Raw genomic sequence first — 13,203 nt, 5'->3', positions numbered from 1 at the left:
TATCTTTTTTTCGGGACAAAAAACAAATGATTCTAAACTTTACAACAGTAAGGGATATTTACGAGAAGGACCTCCTTAATTTCCTGCAAGGTTTTGTTTTTCATAGAACCTTAACCATAGTAAAAGTGGAGGGTACTGCATTTAGACTCGTAGAAATACTGTGCAAAGTTAAAAAAAAAAAGTACATTTTATTTAGCTAACTTGTCCAGAATTCATACTAAAAGCAGAATTTAATCCATGTTTATGCAACATTGGACTGTTCTGTGGCACATAGTGACGATGATTTGTAGCCACAAGGTTAAGATTGTGAACATTGTGACCCTATTTTTGGAATCAGTGGTAATGGGTGCCTGTCAAGTGCAATATATTCACATTTGTTTAGGGACACTTGAAGCTCGAATGGATGAGAAGTACTCAAATCTTCCAGTTAGATTTTCCACTTGTAGTCGCAGTCATGGCAGGCAGATTTCCTTCTGGAGATGTATTTCAGAAGGGGTTGGTAAACTAAGGGCAAATAAATCAAAACCTTCTTAACGTGTGGCCTCTGCCGCAGCAGCTCTTTGCAGCTGCTGTCTCGCTCTCCCCAGGCTGTCCTCTCTACCAGATTACCTTAAGGGATTGATGGCCATGCCAAAGCAAAAACAGAAAAATCCATACCGCTCTGCTGCCCTTTCCATATTACATTTATTTCACGGTGAAATATCAATCTGCATATGACAAGTCCTGTTGCACGCTCTCAATAGTGCAACACATGTTTAGAAGTAAATTAACATAAAGCACCTTGAGGGTAGCGCTTTATCAAGTTGCTTTTTTTTTTAATCCAATCCAAGAGATAACAGATTTTAGTCAGGGAGAATTTATTAATGCACCTCAATGTATTTATACATCTAGCATCTACAGACGTGCTAAACAACAAAAGCAAATAAAGCAGACCCAGATAGGATCGTATATTTACAGCTTTGAAAAGCAGTACTCATGAGAAATCCAGTTCTGCCCTCATGTTTTGTCTGATAACTAACAAACTACACATTGTTCACCCAACACAGTTTTGACCCGTGAGTTGTCTTGATAAATCGTTAAAGCTGGGGGTCCTTTGACATACGTTTTGAACTTAGAAGCTAATCTACCCTAACTTCTGCTATGAACATTTTCAGTCCAAACTTTCTCCGCGAGAAATGAGAAGCTCAAGAGAACTAAGTACATTGTAAAATGCAAAAAGCCTAATTTTAGATAAACTCATCTGTGATCATATATTTGCTTGTTTTTAAATTGATAAAAATGAAAAATTAATTTGTCTCAACTTTTTCCAAAGATAAGATAAGCTATGTTTTCAGAAGACATATTCATACTAAATTACTACTGATAAAAATCAGTAATTGTGGGCTTTATAGCATCTGTTGTTTACCAGTCACACAACTGAAATCAAGTCTTCTTTTTCCCACAGTTTTTATAGTGCTGACTTATATTCCTCTTAGTTGGACAGTTGGATGTTTTTGCAACTTGCTAACTCAACTTCGTCTTCTCCTTAGACCTTTTGAGAGCTAGGTTAACAACTTTGATTACAAAGTCAACACTTATCATGTTATCTAAACATGCATAGATATTATTTTATAAATAAGTATGAGTATAATCCCTGTTGCTGTGGAAACACAATGATAGAGTGGAAGTGAACTCAACTCAACTCAGCGTTATTCATATAGCACCTTTCATACATAAAATATGAAGCCCAAAGTGCTTCACAAAAGAAAAGACAGAATTAGAACGAAAAAAGAATGTCGATTCTTTGTATTGACATTATGCGGTAATGCTTGGCACTGAGGAACCATGGTGGGCAAAATGTACTTTTCACCATTAGTATGGAAATAAGTGTTAAGAATGTGAGTTTGCTGAAAAATGTAAGCCAGGTATGTTATTATTATTATTATATATCGTTGCACATGGTAAGACAGGCAAAATAGATCAAATGTTATTTGCTTTTTATGAAAATACGCCTTGCAGCTCTTTCAGGAATGGAAATTTTCAACATCGCAAGCATACCAAAAGCAAATGTTTTAACCGAAACTGCATACATTATTTAGGACTCAATCAGTGCATTAATAGTCTGTGGATATTGGTAAACTATCTTGAAAACACTGATTTCAACTCTCTCTTTATTTGATAAAACCGAAACAAATTCATTACACATCCCAAAAACCCAATCATGGTCAACTTAAGGCTAGGTATTACAGTCGGGATTGTGAGCAGTGTTCAAGGGGATTAGAATCTGTCCCCTTGGCTTGTGACTCTGTGTGTGGTGAGTGAGAAAAGAGGAGGAAGACGGAAGAAACAGCTACAATTTATTCACCATGAAACTCAACTTATGTCAGAACTTCAAAGTTTCCCCTTTAAAATTCCTCCCACATTCCTCCCAAAGGCTTTAAATATTCATTCAGTTTGACTTTATTTAATTTGCCTGTTTTAAATGGTTTCAATTGACAATAAATTACTCTAGATTCTCCCAACATTAATAAAGTGTCGGTTAGTGTCGGTAAATGTATTTGTGCTTTTGGAAGACTTTCAGACAAACTAAAGTTGACGCATTGTTAAGTTTTTGTTACTTCTAAATATCAGTATTCATGTTGAGAGAGGAATCATCCAAGTCTAGTGAGATCATCCCCCAAAGAGGAACCAGAGCAAAGCCATTGTTTGTCTATATTATAATACTAGGAGGTTTGCCTAGATGGCTGAACGAGAGACATTTTTTTTCTGATGCATGATGTTGTTCTTCAGAATAATTCATCACTTGTTTTATCTCCCCATGTTCAACTCTTAATGCAGTCAGTTTCTTGAGTGAGTAAAAGTGAATCTTGATTTGTGCACTTGGAACAGAACTTTATTATTTATTATTATTTACTTGTAAAAAAGCCACTTGTCTATTTGAGGTTGTCTGTAGTCAAACCCTCTTTTTATTTCTCTTACTTGCCAAATGTGCATTCAAAAGCTCAATTTTTTCTCTGTCTTCTAGTCTAGCTTTTCTTTAATGTTTTTTTCCTGTTATTGTGAAAAGTGGAATAGACATCTTCCCTTGTCTTGAACCAAAATAAGGGCAGAAAGCAACCGTCATTGAACCTATATTTTAGAGAATGGTCACGAAGGAGACTTTGGAGGGGTCTGATGCCAGACATACACTCACTACATTCAGAGAATTTATTTATTTATATATTTTTTTTCAAAACATTGGACGGTGATAACATCTGGAAGATTCACAGTGCAGGTTGTAAGCTTTATTCTTCTTAAAAGTCCAACCCTTGTTTCATAATGTATTCACATTTTCAAATCTATAGAATTGTGTCTTTAGCTATTATCTCTACAGTTAGTGATGGTAATGCAGGTTTTGTATCCACTGGGACATAGCAGGTGATCTCACCATGGTGCTCAGTGATTCGGTTGATCCCCAGGGAGAAGTTTAATTCTCCCCTGAGTAAATGGGCCGTTAAAATGCAATGGTATGAGATTAATGTTCATCTTGTAAGTGACATTTTCTTTCTCATTTACCATTGAATGTGTCTCCCAATAGTGTGTGCTGGGCCTTGTTTTGAATGGCAATGAGTTGCAGAAGCTGTATACAGTCTTGTGCAGTGACACTATGAAAAATGTAGGATGTGCTATAAAAAGAGGAAGGGTAATTAGCTGAGAAAGGGACAAACGGTAAAAACAATACCATTTATTTATTCATTTGAAGTAGGACAATGCATATTCATCAACATGTCAGCATAAAGCTGCAATGTAAAGATGCCAGAGTTAGCACAATAGCTAATTTCCATCCATAGTCCTAGGTAGATATGAAAGACTACATAAATCACAGGACATTACACATTACAAGTTGACCAGACAAGATACATATAGGTTAAGATGAAGACTTTAAGGAAAGGAGCCGATAATCTTACTGTGCATGCATGTCTGGTTAGTTTTCAACCATTGTTTCATTGCAGTTTTAAATGTTGAATAGGTGTCACAGTTTCTGACATGGGCTGGTAGCCTGTTCCATGTCTGTGTTCCTCTGATAGACCCCACCATTTGGCCAAATTTAGTTCTGCGCCTTTGAACATTGAATTTCCCTCTGGTCAATGCTCTGGTGTTTACTCGATTGCTCCTTTTTTTTTTACTTATAAAATCCATCAAGGGAGGAGGAGCCAGTTTATTTAAAACTTTAAAAATGAGGCAAGCGTCCATGAATATCTGATAACTATCAAAATCCAAAATGTTAAGATGTTACAATAATGATACTGTAAAGGCTTTTTGAGCAGAATCTTTAGTGTTCTTTTGGAGAGAGACGTTAATGGCTTCAGGACAGTCTCTGAGGTATGAGACCAAATGGTATAGCAGCAATTTATGTGGCTATGTTTGAAATTTGACAGATTGCATTTAATTATATGCTCAATTTTCTTAACATGCTGCTTGAACTTTAAGTTGGAATCAAAGACTATACCAAGATATTTAAACTGTTCTACCACGTCCAAGCTCTCTCCATCTGCTGGCTGCCGAGAGCAAAACATGCAGACTGTTTTTTCAGTGTTGGGGTGCAGACACGTGTCTTGGAGCCAGTGGGACACTGACACCATGGCACCTAAGAGAGCATTCACATTTTGTTTTTGCATGAACATACAAAACAGTGTCATCAGCATATAACTGTACTTTTACAGCTTTACACACTTCAGGTAGATAATTAACAGACTACTTAAAATTGGTCCTAGTACTGAGCCTTGTGGGACACCAGCTGAGCAGGGAAGAAAGGTAGATGGTGAGGTCTCCATTTGTGCAGTTTGTTTTCTGTCCGACAGATACAATGTTATCCAGCAGAGGACACTGTTAGAGAAATTAAAATGGGTTAATTTTGTGATTAAAACCGTATGATTAATTGTGTCGAATGCTCGCTTCAGGTCAAGGAACACTGCACCCACAAAACCACCCTGGTCTAGCAGATGCTTTACATTTTCTAGAAAACTTTGAGATCGTGGGAACCCGATTGATGATGCAGCGTTATTCTTCCCGTATTGAAAATAGATATTTACAACATTAAACATGACAGAGATTTCCTTGTCCATTTCCATGTCCTTTTTTTGTCTTTATGTCTCAGGATTACTAAAAGCATGTACAGTGTCAACTGGATGGACTCCTTAGTATTACCTTTGTATGCGTCTCATGAAATAAGATTTGTTACCTTTGTGTATTCTAATTAGATTTCTTATCTCGTTTTTCCTTTTTTTCTCACAGATTGTCTGTCGGCAACAGGCAAAGCCCAAGTTGTGCACGTGTGTGTCTGTATACACACAATTGTGTGAAAATTTGGGTAACATCCTATAAGTGTATGTGAGATGAGGAAAAGCTAAGGAGCTACCACAACCAGCCAGATCAGACAGCCTCTTGTGCTGCAAGATGGACTAGAGCCCCACACCTCAGGAGATCAAAGGTAGGTGCTCTGTTCAATGACTGCATAGAAAAAAGAAATGATGAATCCTTACATGTCAAGGCTAAGGTCTCTGCTGTCCGGAGGTTCAAGAGGGAATACGAGTAAATGTTAGCGAGAAGAATTCTGATAATCATCGGGACCTAGCGTGGGTCAAACGCAAAGCATTCTGGACGTGCAGTGCAGTTGTAAAGCTCAACGCTCATGTTGTCAAGTTGCAAACAAATTTTTGCTTCCATTGAGGTTCGAAGTCAGGTGAAAAGCTGCAAGATTCCTATCTTGAGGACACAGAAAAAAGCTGTGCCTTCGATCCCCTCAAACCTTTGTGTAAAGCTTGTGACGCAGTATGTTCCTGAGACGATGCATTAGAAGCATGGTCTGACATGTTTGCAACGTCCATAAGCATAACAGCGCGCCTGCTCCACTGTTAAAATGTGCTGATACATTCAAATTGAGTTTTTAAGGGTTTCTGGTTTTAGTACTAGGTCTGCGGTTATGTATTTAATCGCCATGTTGGACTATATAGGTTACATTCAATTTAGGCATTGCAGTGACTATTGTTTCCTTCTGAACATGGCCTGAGGGGACTCTAAGTGTGGTTTTGGATGGTGGCCTATTGTGCTCTGCATTTGGCTTGTTAATACTGTTGTGGTTACCATGACAAATCTAATTGTTTTATAAGATTGATGTTTAAAGTTAGTCCCAAAGATGGTGCGTCCCTGGCAACCCTGTGCTTCTGTTATTGACAGTTTGTCCTTAAGAACATCAGTAATCCACCAAGGGATAGCAGACCATTGCAATGTGTAATTGTACAATCAGAATTAAGTCCCTAACACAGTTGTGTTATAAAGGCTGATGCTAAACTCCACTGTGGCAATGTTATTATTATTATTTCTTTTTTTGCTTAAAGAATTGTAAAGATACTTTCTGCACAAACAATGACTGCCATAACTGTAATTTAATGGGTAAAAATCAGTTCTTTAGAAAGCCAAGCTGGTTATATGGCCTTAGTTTAGACCTTACTCTGAGAACAAAAGCTGCTTATTTGACTTTAATTCAGACCTGTTTGTGTGAAATGGGATTATTTTATTGAGATTTCTGCTGCTGGAAGGTTTTAGTAAATCCATGTAATAGAGCCATAACAAATGCATTTTCTCAATTTTTCTGGTTGGAACCCCCCGTCTGAAGGGTCTCGACCAGTTTTGTAGATGAACTTTTAGCTTCTGTTACCTTCTCTCGTTTTTCAACCAACAACTTCGAGCTGAATAATTTTAGCTGAAAAGTTTTATGTTGTATTCATTTGTTTGTAGGTTTTGTAGAAACTATTAAGGGGTTAGACACATTATGTACTGTATATGATTATTTTAACTTTATCATCACATTCATCAAATCACATCATTCATCAAATGACGATTGGAATTCGGGCTGGGCAGAATCCCAGAATCCTTTAATGTCCCATAGAAATTGTACTTATTGTAGTGAAGAAAATGCAGTTTCAATTTGTTATTCTGCTGAGATAAATGTAACTTTAAATCTTGCATTCTGACTGATAAAAGTAGTGAAAGAATTTCAGCATGCAATGGCTCTCTGTCATTTATCTTACATATTTATACATTCAGCTAAATACTTGGATAAAGATGCCAGTACTGTACCTATAACAAATGAGTTTGCCAGGGCTTTTTATTTAGATGGAAGGACACAATGTCATAGTGACTTTGCTCCAACTGCTTCCTTCAGTTACATCTAATGAAGAGATCTAGATTTTCCAAAAAACAGATTTTGTAGAACCTTTGCACAATATACAGCTAGAAGGTCTTGCAGCATCATATATGTCATCGACAAATATGTCTGTCCTCTGAACGTATTTACTTATTTAGCCCCTGTCATGTTATATGCTGTTGTGAGCACTGGTAACAGAAAAGCAGGATTCATATTCATGTGCAGGATTACACACGTCATCATTTTTTAGCCACCAAAACCCCCAAAGGCAACTCCAGTACACTGTGAATACAAATGCCAGAACACAGTGTTCTGTAAAGACATTGAGTTTCTCTGAGGCATCAGTGCCCTGTGAAATCAAACACTGACAGAATTTGACTTTTTGCTGACTTTGGCTCAGGGAAGCTGGTTTGATAAGAACTTCATTGCCCACACGAGCAATCTTGCATGAGATGCAAGTATTGAATATCACCTCTGTGCAGATGGTGTACTGTTGCCTCTCTTTTTTATCTGCATCTTTCAAATGCCATTGGGTAAGTCCTTCTTTCCATCTTTACTGGAAATAATGTACTGGTTCTGATGGGTCATCAAAAAAAATCCTCTTTGATGCTGTTCCTTTTACTGATGCTCTCACTGCTGCCCTGCGCAAATTTGTCTTTACCTGCTTCACAGAAACACAGCATATGTCTGATGAACCCAGTCCCTTCTGTCCAAAATAAGTGTGTGCGTGCATGTGGTTTTTAGTGTGTGTGTGTGTGTGTGTGTGTGTGTGTGTGTGTGTGTGTGTGTGTGTAGTTTTTATTGTGTATGTGTGTGTGTTTAATGAGCTGTTTGTGCTGATTGTATGTTGACTGAATTCATCAGTCTGCTCCTGTCGGTGTTGCCTCTGGGCCACCTGCCTTTTTCCTGCCTCCTTTCCTGGCTGCTCCTGAGAAGAAGAGATAAGGCCCACTGATGTTTGTCTGCTCCCTGGCAGATTACTGAGGCAGACAGGTACAAGGACTCTGGCAGACAGTTACAGTATACTGGAGGCCAAACAAAAACTTGTTTAGGGTGTCTTCGTTGACCACAGCCCCACTCGGCTTGAGGGCATCTGGCTTCTTCATTTATACTGTTGCTGCTCAGCTAATTATTGTTTAAAGAGAAACACACAAGTCAAAAGTCTGGAAGTTTCTGGAGTAAAGGACTTTCAAAAAGAGCGAATATTCCTTCCAAATTTACAGATTTTAATCTGATTCATAATTATTGAAATGTATATAGCACTAACAAAAAATACAACTTAATAGCCACTTTTTATTTGTATCTTACGACTGCACCTCTCTGTCATGGAAATGTCAATGATTGTGTTGCACTGCTTTAAATCCCCGTCCCAGTCTACTATTGGCTCAGTTGTGGCCAGAGCAGTTGATAGAAACATAAAGTGGTAACTTTAGGCTTCCTTTGCTCATTGCATGCTTCCTCTGACATCCGGCAATGCTGTTTCCTGTTCTTGTGCTGCAAATAAACTACATTGAAAATGAGTTAGCATTGCCACAGTGAAAGTAGCTCATGATCAGAAATATTACAAATAGAATAAACAGCAATAAGTAAAATGTAGGCATGCAGAAAGACTCTGTCACAAGCAGAGGTCATATGATTAACAACGTTCAAAATATTTTCACAATTGAAGGTGGCCTAGTCCTTGTGTGTACAGTCCCTGTAGGCAAGCTACGGAGTGATATTGTAGAGGAGTAGTTCGGTCAAAGTGAGAATTAAAGGAAAAAGTGTAAGTATAGGTATTAAAATGTATCACATGGTTTTTAAGCACTTGTTTCTTACAAAAGCATTAATTGCATAAATTACCAAACAATTGTTCTTAGTCTTATCATCAGGAATTTTAATAAAGCGCCCGACTTCAGTTCCTGTTTGTTGTTTTTTTTAAACTGCTGCTGTTAGATCATTGCTGTCTGAAATAGCTGTCTGCATCACTTAAATGCGGACACATTTTCCTCTCTGTGTTCATTGTTTCTGTTTGACTGACTCCTGTTTGATCAGAGCTGTTTAAATAGTTGTGGCAATATTTATCTGGACAATTGTGAAGACACTGTCTGATCGTAGCTCATCTGGCAGAGTATAAATTGTTCATGTGGCCCTTCCACATGCCTGGCAGCTGTACTAGAAAATGAAATTAGAGGAAAGGAGAAGATGCATGAGCAGAGGACAACGGGTAATACATGATTCACAAGCGTAAGCCCTTGCTGTGTAGCACGAGTATAACATGGGGGAGAAAGCATAGAGGGGATCTGAGGATTTAGAAAGAGTTAAGAAGCAGGCTTCTACAAGCTGAAGCACAGATTGTGAGGGGAGCTCAACAGACTGAAACTGTTACTGAGAATCCATGACAGATTAACAGAATGACATATGATTTATTTAGTCAAACTTCTGAAATAGTTCTCTACCTCTATATATTTGCAATTAGCAACACACTGTTAAAGCAAAAGTTTAACCTGTCATTTAGACTGAACAACCAGTCGTTAAAAAAAAGCTAAAGCAGCTTTAAAAAAAAAAAAGATTCTGAAGGCAAAATACCTGCTTTATTGTGCGATAAATTGACTTTAATTAAAGAGAACACTTTTTAATAGAACTGAGAAACATAAGGGTGATGGCGAGGGTTGCTCTTGGCACTTTTCAGCTCACAATTAGCGGCAGCATCTGGTCAGTCAGAAGTAATAACCGCACTAAGATGTACAGAGCTGAAAGTGACTGCATTATATGGATGTAACTTGTGAAGCAGTCAGTCTTTTTGTTGACTAGTTGATTAATAGCTAATTATTACACGTATCTTGATAAAGCTTCATGTTTTATAAAAATGTTTATTATTAAGGTGTTCTTTCTCATAGATTACTTGGGGTTATAAAAAAAAATAAAAAATAGAGTAATCACAACACCGGATTTCTAAACTTTCAAACCTGGATTGATGTCATGGCGTCGTTTTTTTCATTGTGTTCTTTGCAGGAGGCTTCTGGGCATTTTTGCTTCAGAAAGTGTGTGGTGGGGCCCAAGACAACAGCCTGCATGACTCGGAAAAAAATGTAGTGAACAGGTGACATCGCTGTCTGTCTTCTTTGTCCTTGGTCCCATGTCCTACGCTACATGGTGACTTTTGATTCTTCTGTGACAGAGGGCAAAGCAGAGATGTAAAAAGGAAAGTTGATACACTGCAAAACACTGGAAAAAAAATGATGAGCGAATGTATGAGGTGCATCAGTCAAGAACAAAACATAATGAGTAGATCGGGTTTCAGAGGGAAAATGGAAGAGCAGCCTGTCAGAGGATGTAACAAGAAACATTGAGGCAGAGTGGGTGACATGTTACTTCAGATATTAGAAACAGTGTAAGAAGCAGAGAAGGTGTGTTGATGAGTGAGCACTATGAAGAATTTTGGCCGTCATAGTGCAGAGTGGGAAAACTTGCGTATGCTTCTCCCTATGCCATCAGCATGAGACTGAAGGGCGGCTACAGACAGAGAGGTTAGATGCAACAGCTGGCTCCAGCGGTGTGTGGTGAGGGGTTGTATTGTTTCAGCCTTTGCAGCCACTCCCTAATCCTTTTTACAAATTGGAAGGACCAACAGTCACAGTCACACAGGAACTGGCTGTTGTCATTGGGTAAGCTGTCTGATGGATGAAACCATTTTTCCTGGTAGATAAAATGGTAATGGGGCACAAAAGGTCACAGTTGGATTATGAGTGTCTGGTCTTGTGGCATGAGGAACGAGGCTGACAGTGCTCAGTCTAGTTTTAAAACTGGTGCTATACATTTGATTCGGCTGATAATTTACTGGTTATTGTTAGTTACAGTAATTATGGATGATTCTTCAATTGCAAAAGAATACTCTAAATTCACCTTTTATGTGTAAAGTAACATGTCTATTGTCTATTGTCTAACATGTCTATCTATGTCTATTCACAATTGGATTTAATTAATTTAATTTCCATTTAATTTAATTGGCTGCCTTGTAAGAAAATATCTGTAATTTTCAGCAGTATAACACATAACAACAGAGGTTGATCAGAAAATCTTGGCATTATATTCAAGTAATGATATACCCAGATGCAGAAACAGTCTGTTTCTACTTTAGACAAGTGTGAGCATGGGGATTTCAGTTGATTGCACTGCTCACCATAAGAGAAATGGAGCATGCACATAGACCGTTCCCTGGCAGAGCTTGTTCACAGAGCACTGAGAGGATTTGTCTTGCAGCTTTGGAGCTGTAACAGTCTGTGTATGCTGACGATGCATACTCTTAACACCAGGGCTGATCTTGGACTTCACTGCAGATTCTTCTAGTATTGTTGGTTATCAATACTGAAAATGCCTTTAGCTAGTGTAATGGGACACAGCAACTATATTGAATCTTAAAAAAAAAAATGTATGGAACTGTATCACCTCTCATACAATCTCAATTGAGCTTGTAGTCCATAAAAGCCTTTGTGTCTGCACAAATCATCAACTTGTGCACACTTACTTGGCTTTTCTATTAATCAGTACCAGTCGATGTGATAAAGTGGAGTTCAGACCATAAACTCAGTCTTGAACTGATTATCCTTGTGAATCTATGAAGTAAACATGGATGATTTGACTGGGAAAAAAAGGATTGACGTGTCTTACAATCGACTGATATTACACTTGCCACATGGGTTTGTTTTCTGGGTGTGTTTCAGTGAGGTCAAAAAACATGTTTCACAAAGTGACTTCAACTTTTATTCAATTTTGACATGGTATACCAACAGAGAAAATTGTTTTGTGATCCAATATCATGTATCAAACTAATATTTGTTTTGCTTCCTTCCTGGTCCTTTTAAGCACCTCAAATATTTATAATTTTATTCTTGCATTTCCTTTCACTAGGTATCATAAACATCAAAGCTTATGTCATTTCAAGACTAAATGAAACACAGTCCTTTTCTTTGAAATGATAAATTGCTGTTGCACATAGGAGTTGCCTCTAGAGGTTTCTTGACTCAATAATCAAGTGATGCATTCGTATTCCACCCTGTCACTGTCCGTGCATTGGGAAATGTAGAGCTGCGATGAATGCACACAGCACATGCAGCATATTTCTCTTCTCATTGAGCTTTCAGTTTTTCAATGAGCTGTGAAGAGATCCCACAACAGAGCGGGAGGAGAGCATCTGCAGATTGCAGAGACGCATGTGCAGCTGAATTACTCCCGTGTTAGCATGTGAGTGACGGGTCCTTATCAGCGCTCACGCTGGCTGATCAAAGTTGAAAAGGGGTCAGGCTAAATTAAAGACTGGCTAATTAAAATGTCCAGGGAGCATGCCAGTACTCATTTCATGTGTCTCCTCGAGCTCAGTTGGCAAGAGAAAGAGAGAGGTGATGTGTGGGAGAACAAGCAAAACGACTAAAGGAGTGTTATCCTGCAAGTCCATCTATTACTAGAGGATAGATCATTAAACCTGCCTCTCTGCTGCATTGGGCAACACTCAAAATATGTGTTTTGTAATTCCCTGGTGTAAAAGTCCCACCAAATGTTGCTTGAAGCAAATGATTTTGGCTGAAAAACGTTAACGTTTTCATCTGATAAAGAGTTATGTGGATGGATAAATTGAGGCCCTTAATTGGTAAAAACAACTTTAATAGGACATCTATTTATTATTCTCTGTTTTTAAGCTGTTCATACTTCTCTGTGGTCTTAGTCTCTTCTCGGGGGGGACATTATCACCAAACCCAATGTTCTGTACCTGGCCAGGCCATCAGTATTTCTAATAATCTAAGTGTGTGTGTTCTCTAACACAAGGGTTTTTGTTGTGAAGGTGTCTGGGGCTGACTGACACTGAAAGTGAATCCACCTAATGAGATGCCATGTTGTGTGGTGGAATTGATTACCTTTGGAGAAGGGACATTAGATTGATGAGGGCAATATTTGCCTCTGTCCCTGAGATGCACCAGTACCTCTAACACTTCTTCCCCTATCCCCATCACCACCCCCACAACACTATTTAAATGGAGACAAGTCACTCCCACACATCCCAA

The 13,203-nt window shown here is 38.3% G+C and overlaps 1 protein-coding gene across 2 annotated transcripts in view; it reads left to right on the top strand.

Annotated features, from left to right (window-relative positions):
* The window catches only part of grik4 (glutamate receptor, ionotropic, kainate 4), a 235,311-nt gene that overhangs the window by 64,023 nt on the left and 158,085 nt on the right, over positions 1 to 13,203 (top strand). For both annotated transcript variants that reach the window (XM_079353701.1, XM_079353702.1), the window contains one exon: positions 5,254 to 5,449. The gene's annotated coding sequence lies outside the window, so the exon portion shown is untranslated. The remainder of the gene's footprint in view (positions 1 to 5,253; positions 5,450 to 13,203) is intronic.

This window comes from Symphodus melops (genome assembly GCF_947650265.1).
Source record: "Symphodus melops genome assembly, chromosome: 10".
In the NCBI taxonomy this organism is placed as follows: domain Eukaryota; kingdom Metazoa; phylum Chordata; class Actinopteri; order Labriformes; family Labridae; genus Symphodus; species Symphodus melops.
Note: the sequence above shows the minus strand (reverse complement) of the source record. Positions and strands in the feature narration are given on the sequence as shown.